Source organism: Bidens hawaiensis, unplaced genomic scaffold, assembly GCF_021521415.1.
Source record: "Bidens hawaiensis isolate Kalapana, Puna unplaced genomic scaffold, B.hawaiensis_p1.1 tig00079256_1, whole genome shotgun sequence".
In the NCBI taxonomy this organism is placed as follows: Eukaryota; Viridiplantae; Streptophyta; class Magnoliopsida; order Asterales; family Asteraceae; genus Bidens; species Bidens hawaiensis.
The window spans coordinates 8,168-18,458 of NW_027503562.1; the positions used below are offsets into that span (position 1 = coordinate 8,168).

Sequence of the window (10,291 nt, forward strand, 5' to 3'; positions counted from 1 at the left end):
AGGCCTAGCTCAAATTCATTACTGGCAATATCCACCCAAAATGACACAAATAGGGATCGAATTTGGTTCTTCATTGAAAAACACAAATCTTCCTACCACTAGGCTACAAGGGGATCACGACTAAGGCATTTAATAATAAGTTTAAGAAAACATATGTTACCAATAGTACTATTCACGAGCCACCGGCTTGAAGTTAATCGTTATGTTTCGTGGGGACTTTTGTGTGTTAGCACTTAGATAATTCTCATCATCAATTAATTCAGAGTATACAGATATGTATCAACATGTTTTCCACCCCAAAAGTTCGTAAAAACAATTTAAAAGTGGGGTCATGAAACTCACGGTTTAGTAGAGATCCGGTACAGAGGTACAGTGTAAGCTCGTAGTTTGTTTTGACTCGTTCACTAGTCCCTATAATGAATATTATAATAATATTAATATTTTAATATTATTATAATCTCAATACTAAATTGGGCTGTATATCTAATCTGGGTATAACTGTTATACCCGGAAAGTGTCAATAGGCTTAGATTGTGATGGTGTTCAATGTCTAATACTGAAAACTAAGGGTGTGCAGACTTAGGTCCGGACCGAAAAACCCGACATAACCGACCCTAAAATAACCGAACCCGAACCGACCCTACACTTCCCGGGTTTTTTTCGGTCTTGATTTATGCAGATGTTCGGTCTCGGGTCGAGAACCGGTGAAAACCCGACTAACCGAGTGAGACTGATACTAGAAAGCGGGATCTGGTGTTGTGCCTCCCGACAACGGTGTTGGTGAGATTTTGCTCTAATTGGTTTATGATTGCATCTTACAGGGTCGACATGAGTGACCTGAGATGCAAAATCACAAGCTTCCAACTATCATTATTGTTCCATGGTCGTGGAAGAAGCGCCATGATCCATGAAGGCAGAAGAATCATAGTTTTGTGGTTTCAAAGAGCTGTATCTGAGTGAAGAGAAAATATGCTAATAATATCAATAAGGAAAGAGATGGGAGTGGGACTGTGGGAGTTGCCTTTCAGTATCCCTAAAATAAAAAATAAAGTTGAAAGTTAAAAGTAATAAAATATATATGCTTTTGATATTGCTTTGGAAATCATAAAGCATACATGTGTATATAGCTTTGAAATATGGTTATAGAAAAGAGGCCATACTTCATATACTTAAATAAATAGATTTATAGGGAATCTCTCTGCAAATTTAAAAAGTAAGTTTTCAAAATGCTTATTCTCTCTCTTTCATTGTCTATCATCACACTTCTCTATCACCTTGAAGAAGATAGATGAGTTCTTCGTATCTGCCGTCCCACAGCCTCACCATCTTTCACATCATCTCCATAAACAGTCTGCTTGACGAATATGGCCACTACAAAAACGATTTCGGTCCTTTTCTATCTACCCGGAGCACCAAAACCGATGGGACCCGATACCCGAAGTGAGTCAAACGGGCCGGTCTTCGGTTCTTGCAAATATGATTTTCGGGTTTCGGTCTGGGTCGAGTATTTCCCGGTTCGGGTCGGTCCAACTCAGATGCAAACCCCTACTGAAAACCGAACTTGGCTCAGTTTCCCCGTTTCACCAGCTGGACCAAGTTGTTCGTTTATGCGTTCAGAAAACAGTTATGGGGATGTAAGATTGGGTAAACGTATTGGTTGATAAAATGATTAAGTTATAAAGAAAGATCACAATTAGAGGTCTAGATTCGCTACGGGCTCGTTTCCGTTTATTCAGGTTTGATTTGGAGAAAAACGCACATAATCTATTCAAATTGTCCAGATTTCTCATAAAAAGTTCATTTTTACTTAATTAATCCAAAAATATAATTTCTGATCACTCTTGATGTTTTGATATTCCAACAAGTTCGTTAATCAAGAACTTGTCGGTTTTTATCAGAATTGAATTTGTTTAATTTTCAAATTAGCACAACTAATTATTCGTTAATCACGAACTTGTCGGTTCGTTCGTTTATTTTAAATCTTTTAACCGATAACGAGGTCGTTCACTATTTATATTATCATTATATTACTTTGTTCGATCGTTTGATTTACCGCACCCGTCTCGAGCACTTATCAAGAACAAAGCCGTTCGTTGTCGGATCCGGTTTTGGGACCTACAATCGGTATCAGAGCGGGTCGAATCTTATGATTCAACTTTGTTCTTGATATTCGGGTTCTATTTCAGCTATTACCCGAACCGAGACGTTAATTCCGTTTGATTTAGAGAAAAACACTTACAATCTATTCAATTGTCCGGATTTCTCATAAAAAGTTCATTTTTACTTAATTAATCCACAAATATAATTTCTTATCACTCTTGATGTTCTGATATTCCAACAGGTTTGTTAATCACAAACTTGTCGGTTTTTATCAGAATTGAATTTGTTTAATTTTCAAATTAGCACAACTAATTATTCGTTAATTACTAAATTATGAAAATTTAGTCACTTATCAATTAAAATACGTATATTTTTATAAAAATATTTCTGGAATTATTTACTTGTTTATTAATTTATAAAAATTCATTTTATATGCTATATTTAGCCCCGAAAATCATCCTTTTATACCAAATGATTTCCCAAAAATCCACCAAAATTTCTAAGTGACCAGAATACATCCCAAAACAACCTGAAAAAATTCCAAAATCTAACAACCTTGCTAAATATCTTTTTTGAGCCCAAAACAACTACGAAAACTCAAATAAGCGCGAATGCACAAAACATACTTACAAATGTACTTGCGAACGTACATACATACATACATACATACATACATACTTGCATATTTACAAACTATGATTGTTATACGCACAATTGAATTCTTGAAACTCGTGAAACTCACCAACTATTTGTAGTTGATCCGTTTTAACATGTTTTCAGGTGTACTTGATTGGATTAGCAAGCTAATGTGGTACGTGTTTGACTTGCGATCAATGTTGGGTGAATTGATGGAAGTGTGTTAGTAAAATATTGTAAAATAGTTTGTACTGATCTTTATAAACAATGTGGTTGATACCAAAGGTATCTGTTACATTTTCGATTTACACTTACGCAATTTACTAAATGGGGTGAGATAGAAGTTGGTATTAGATACAATATATAAAATGAAAAAGTGTGTAATATATTCTGTCGAGTGTCTATTTGGAATGGGCCGGTAATTGTTAGTGGGCCTAAAAGATAAAAGTATGAGCTTTATTATAGTTTCAGAGGCCCATCTTGAAGACCCATTAACTTGCTGATCAAGTCACATATTCGTTTCTTCTCTTCATCTCCTTTCATCCCCGATCTCCCTCATTCTAGGGTTCATAAAATCCCCAAATCACTTCGGATTCAACGTTTTCTTCACTCGTTCTCTGCACACAATGGCAGGCTCCTAACCGAATTCCGTTATTATATCATCCTGCGATCGTAATTCAGTGTTATATTTGATTAAAACTCTCTGTTTGTTCTTTATACAGGAAGGAGGAGGTAGCTTGGACGCTCAAATCGAGTCACTGCTGAATGTGGAGAAGCAGATGAGACTCAACGGCGACGTTGCCGGTACAAAGAAGGCGGCCATCGATATTCTTCAGCTTTGCTTTGAGCGTCGTGATTGGAAGACGCTCAATGATCAAATTGTTGTCTTGTCTAAGCGACGTGGTCAGTTGAAGCAGGTGAATAAACTTCTATTTATGTAACTTGAAGGCTTGATGCGTGTCCTTAAGTCTATTAGAACTGCTTAGGGTTTCGGTTCCTAATGTTTTACACAAGTTATTAATTTTGATATTAGATAATTGAGTAGTGTAGCCTGCTCGCCTTGCTTGTCAATTTTATAGGTGAAAGCATGTAGTAAGTGTATAAACTCTGCTATACTCTTTTACTGGACTAGGGAATGTAATGGTAATTGAATATGTCGGATGTATGCCGAAAGAATAACATGCTTTTATGAAAGTTTTTGGTGCTGTATATGTGGTAATTGAATATGTAGATGGGTTAAAAGGCTTCATTTGAATGTCTCTAATACACTTAAATTGAGTTACTTTTTGGGTAGTATAAATGTTGCTTCATCACGGCAAGAATTTGTTATATGCATGCGTTGGAAGTTTGATATTTAGGCCAATTGTGGACTGATGCCTGTGGAGTTTGGATACTTTGGTATTACTATTTTCTACACTTATAGTCTCCTAGAATTCGTACTACCAGTACGAGCACAACTGTTAATGATGCATAGGGAATTTCTGTTGTTTGGTTTAATTCTAATACTTAGAGAATAAAGAACCTCTTCAAACCATTTTCTTCCAGAATTCTAGTTTTAGCTTATAGGATTTGGTAGGGCTGTGTTGTTATTTTAAGGAGGCAATTATCAATAGGTGATACTAATTTTCAGTTTGTCATGATTGAATTGTCGAAAACACAAACCACAAGAGTGACTGAAACATGAATTCCCACTGTGAGTATTCTTATTGTGTAGTAGCATTCAATAGGTGAGGTCAACATAAAAATACAGAATGCTTATATTGGCAACTGATGAGAGAATTAACTAAGCCTTAAATGATATCCTGGAGAGGAAGATGAGCTGTATTCAAAAGATAATCATGAATTTAAAGGAAACATTTATCTTACTAGAACATCGAAAATAAAAAAAATGTAGTCTTGGAGTTTTGTTGCAATTACTGTTGGGGACTTTGATCAGGTTAATATAGTCAATACATGATTTTTACTTATATTCTTATGCTTATAGTGACATCTTCATCAAAGATTATTGATTGACTGCATCAATAGGTTTTTCTGTTTCTTGTTGCAGTAGTGTTTAGAGAGGTAGTTCCATAGTTATCAAATGCGATAAGCGCTCAAAAGTGTTGAGGTGGGGCCTAGCGCCCAGGCGATAAGCGCAAAAAAAGCGCCCGATTTAAAAAAAAAAACGCACATTAGAAAAACAAAATTTTAACTAAAGTAGAACATCTTAATAAGAAAACAAGCATTCATTCTTGAATAAAGTTCAAAAAACAACCAAAAACCAAAATCCAAAACATGACATACGAAAAGAAATCAGAAAATAAGACTTGTAACTTCTGAGTTTGTCGATGATTTTATGTGGTGATAAGATTGATTATGGTTAAATAGTGGAGTTTTAGGTTCTCCTAGAGAATAGGAACAATTTGTTTAAAGGATATTACATGGGAAATCTGGATAATATTGCTGCGCTTTAAATGTCTGAGGCATGCAAGTCGCATTTAATTCGCCTTGCGCATTAAATGCGCTTAAGCACAAAAGGCGCACGACTTTAATAACTATGGGTAGTTCTAGATACACACACCAGATTTTGTGTGACCGTGTGTTTGACATGAAATGTTGCTTACATCTGCTATGCTTTGTTGTTTTGGTTTTGTACAACCATACACCATATCATTTATCTTGTTAAAGGTGCAAATTTTTCTGAATATTTATTTGCAATGTTCTCTTTACACTTAAGGCTGTCACTGCTATGGTGCAACAAGCAATGCAATATATTGATCAGACTCCAGATATCGAAACCAAGATCGAGCTTATCAAAACACTTAACAGTGTATCCGCTGGAAAGGTATTCTTGTTTATAAACAGGAATATGTTTCTCAAATTATGTTTTTTTTTTTCCAGCCCTTTTAACTCATCTTTAGGGTTAATAGATTTATGTTGAAATCGAGCGAGCCCGATTAATCAAGAGACTGGCTAAGATCAAGGAGGAACAAGGGCAAATAGCCGAGGCTGCTGATTTGATGCAAGAGATCGCGGTCAGCTAATAATATCATATTATTATTTCTTTAAATTGAGCTATTTTTATGATTTTATTTATGTAAATAGTTGTATTGTGACAGGTGGAAACGTTTGGTGCAATGGCAAAAACTGAAAAGATTGCATTCATTCTCGAACAAGTAAGCGATAAACCGAGCTATCAAATGTTTTTGAAACACAAGTATGATGCCGTGACGTTTATTACGTGCAGGTTCGTTTATGTTTAGACCGCCAAGATTACGTGCGTGCACAAATCCTTTAAAGAAAGATTAGCCCCAGAGTTTTTGATGCTGATACTTCAAAATTGAAGAAACCGAAAGAAGGTGAGAGCATTATTGAAGAAGCCCCTGCTGATATTCCATCATTGCTGGAATTGAAGCGGATTTACTATGAACTCATGATTCGGTTAGTACAATTCCAGAACTTTACTTTTTAACTATTATTGCTATTTTATAGGGCAAATACATTTAGCCACCAACATAGTGTCTGTTATTTCTTGTGAAAGTCTTTTAACAATATTTTGCACATAATAAACCAACATACATTCAGTTTGTTATCATAAAAGTCCATTAACATGTTAATTTTATTTAAAATATCTTTTAGTTATGATTGGATGAAATTATGAAAATATTATTTGACAAATTACATTAGAATAGCGATACAAGTCGTTTTAAAACCTTTTTATGTTTTTAATGTTATACAAACCATTTTATGTGCTTATAGTTTTTACTTTATTTTGATTTACGCTATTCACACATGTGTTTTTATTATATTATTTTTCAAAGATTATTTGTAAAAAATGGAAACGAAAAGACAAACATTGAACGGACTGTGCCTTGCCCTTGCCAATGTCATGTGTCCAGTTTAAAACATTATTCATGCGAATTCTTTTCTCATGTAGTATTACATGAAGTATGTTGGTTTCTATAGAATTTACCCTATTTTATATTATTAATTTCTGCTTAACATATATGTAGGTACTATTCACACAACAATGACTATCTTGAAATATGCCGGTGTTACAAGTCAATATACGAGATCCCTTCTGTCAAAGAGGACCCTGCTAAGTGGATCCCGGTAAACATTTCTCACACTTTGTTGGTTCATGGTTTTGTTTTTAGTTTTAAATAGTTTAATAATGCTTATATATGGTGCACAGGTTTTGAGGAAAATTTGCTGGTATTTAGTATTGGCACCACATGATCCTATGCAGTCGAGTCTCTTAAACTCAACTTTGGATGATAAGAATCCATCAGAAATTCCTCATTTCAGGTGCTGGGTACTATTTTTTTATATCTTTAATCGTTTTAATCAAAGATTTTTATTATTATGTAATGATAATGTGTATTATGTGGTTTTAAAGGTCGCATTTAAAACAACTGATAACAATGGAGGTGATTCAGTGGACTGGTCTGTGGAACACATTTAAAGATGAGTTTGAGAATGAAAAGAACATGTTGGGTGGACCTTTAGGAGACAAAGCTGCTGATGATCTCAAAGAGAGAGTTATTGAGCATGTAATTAATTATACTCTGGTTTTCTATATTCATTTTATTATTATACTTAGGGGTGGCAATCTTGACCCAAACCATTTCAAATGGGTCAATTTGGGTTGTTTTAAAAATCATATGGGTTGGTTTGGGTCATAGATTTTAATAAGATGGGTCAAAATGGGTCACTTAAAATTCCACCTTATTTTCGGGTCAAAATGGGTCGACAAATTTAAATAAATGGGTCCATTTGGGTTAGTGTTTTAAGGAAATGTGGCAAGCTTGGGTTGAAACGGGTTTTGGATTGGAACGAGTTCGGTTTAGGTTTCGAGCCAACATGAGCTTTCGCACTGGACGGGTTGGGTTTCGGTATCCTTTGTTTCTTTTTGGTCGGTTTCGGAGCACTGGATGGGTTGGGTTTCGGTTTCTTTTGTTTGTTTTTGGTCGGTTTTGGATTCATTTTCGGCTTTTTGTTTCATTCTTGTCTGTTATTTCAGTTTCATTTCTGTTCTGTTTCAGTTTTTAGTTTCTTTAGGTTGATTTTTTCGGTTTTGATTAATTCGGTTCGTTTTTGGTTTATGTTTCGTTTCCGTCGGCTTTCGGTTTCAGTTCATTTCTCGGGTTTTTTTTTTTAGAACGAGGACAACGGCGCAAACGTTTTAGTTTTTTTACATTTTTTGTTTTTTATTTATATTTTGAGTTATGATTTTTTTATTATTTTTTTGGGATGGGTTTTTATTAACCAATAAAAACCCCTCCCAAAAAAATAATAAAAAAATCATAACTCAAAATATAAATAAAAAACAAAAAATGTAAAAAAACTAAAACGTTTGCGCCGTTGTCCTCGTTCTAAAAAAAAGATCCGACCCGTTTTGACCCGTTCCGACCTTGACCCATTCCGATCCGGACCCGTTCTGACACAAACCTTTTGACCCTAACCCATTCCGACCCGAACCAAAACAACCCTTTTTTTAGTTGACCCATTCCGACCCTAACCCGTTTCGACCCTAACCCGTTCCGACCCATGACCTGTTTCGACCCAACCCAACCCATTTGCCACCCCTAAATTTATACTCTTACTCACTGGAAACCATATGTTTTTTGTTTTCAGAATATCCTTGTTGTCTCAAAGTACTATGCGAGGATAACGGTGAAACGGTTGGCTGAGCTTCTTTGTCTTACTGTTGAGGTATGTTTTTTTGCAAACATGGTTGTGTGTGTAAAAAGTTACATAATTCAATATTAATTCTATATAAAAACGGCAGGAAGCTGAAAAACATTTATCTGAAATGGTGGAATCGAAAGCACTGGTTGCAAAGATAGACAGGCCAATGGGAATAGTATGCTTTGAGACAACAAAAGACAGTAATGACATTTTGAACTCATGGGCTACTAACTTGGAGAAGTTACTTGACCTTGTTGAGAAAAGTTGTCACCAAATTCACAAGGAAACCATGGTTCACAAAGCTGCACTTCAAGTATGAAAACCTGATCACGAATTATGTTTTTATTTTATAAAAATTATCAAAGACTGTAGCGGGGATCTGGTAGAATTGGAGACAAAAGTGTTTTAATCTAGTGATTTGTTTTCTTGTTATTGTGGTTACTGATTCCAGTCATTGCATTTGATATGTTGTACCTTCATAACCTTCCGATTCAGTTTAAATCATGTTTTCGTTGATTTTTGAGTTGTGACATTAGGTAGGCCTAACTGAATCATGTTTTCGTTGATTTTTGAGTTGTGACATTAGGTAGGCCCTAGGGACGAAAAAAATCTTACCCCGCTTGATCAAACTGGTAGCATAGTTAAAAGATTAGAATGATGTTCTTTAAATATTTGAGCTTGACAATTGACATTCCTTTCATTTCATATAGAGATCTTTGCAAGCTGAGTTGAACTAGGGTGAATTCAAGGCTTCAAGCTCAGCTTAAATTTTAAATCGAGCTGAAAAGGTTCAGCTCGGCTTGGCTCGGACCGGTTTTGCAAAAAATGGGTCAACTTGGTTAGATTGTTAGAAGTGAGTACAATCTCAACTTAAATTTTAAATGGAGCTGAAAACTTGAGGTTGAGCTCGGCTTGGCTCAGACCGGAGATGCATGAGATAAGTTAGATTGTTAGAAGTTTGAAGAAAGAAAAAGTGTTGTCAATTTGAACCGAATATTCTGTCATACTCCACAAGCCAAGTTGAGTTAGGGTGAGTTCAAGCTCAGCTTAAGTTTTAAATTGAGCTGAAACTTGAGGTTGGGCTTGGCTTTGCTCGTCCTAGTTTTTAAAGTTGAGTTAGGGTGAGTTCAAGCTCAGCTTAAGTTTTAAATCAAGCTGAAACTTGAGGTTGGGCTTGGCTTTGCTCGTCTTAGCTTTTAAAAAATGGTCAACTCCGCAAGATTGTTAGAAGTTAGAAGAATGCTGCGAATTTGAATCGGGTATTTTCATAATCTCCCACTCCTACATGTAACATCACCGTAAAAATCTATATAGTATGTACTTTCATAATCTTCCACTCTTACATCACCGTAAAAATCTAAATAAAATGATGTTCGTACAAAAACTACATATATTGTATAGAAATTTAGAACTTTTGTTATGTTACTTTCGTTAGTTTCACAAATAGTTAAAACCAAGTAACTTAAGTAAAAAAAATGCTACTAAAAGTAGTTTAAGATCTAATATATTTTCGGAATGGCGACTTTGGCCCACCCTGGCTTCAAAGTTTTGCTTGGGCGTTCTCCGGAAATCATACCGCTGTCTACCATTTGACAGTCGTTATACCACCACAAGAGCAGGCCGCTCTAGCGTAACACACGGGGGAACAAAAACCTGAGTGGGCTTGGGTTTCGAACAGACAATGACAACCTTGCACAAGGGCTAGCTCAAATCCGTTATTGCCTTAATCATCAAAAGTGACATAAGTGGGAATTAAACTTGGGTCTCCGCTACCCAAAGCTCTTATCACTAGGCCGCAAGTGATGGATAAGATGCTAATAAAATTAACTTCTATTATTTTCTTGGGTTTGTTTTACAGTTAATATACATAGAAACAAAAGAACAT

The 10,291-nt window shown here is 35.4% G+C and overlaps 1 pseudogene; it reads left to right on the forward strand.

The window, feature by feature from the left end:
* Positions 1-3,458: 3,458 nt before the first annotated feature.
* Positions 3,459-8,727, forward strand: LOC143607076 (26S proteasome non-ATPase regulatory subunit 12 homolog A-like; annotated as a pseudogene).
* The last annotated feature ends 1,564 nt before the right edge of the window (positions 8,728-10,291 follow it).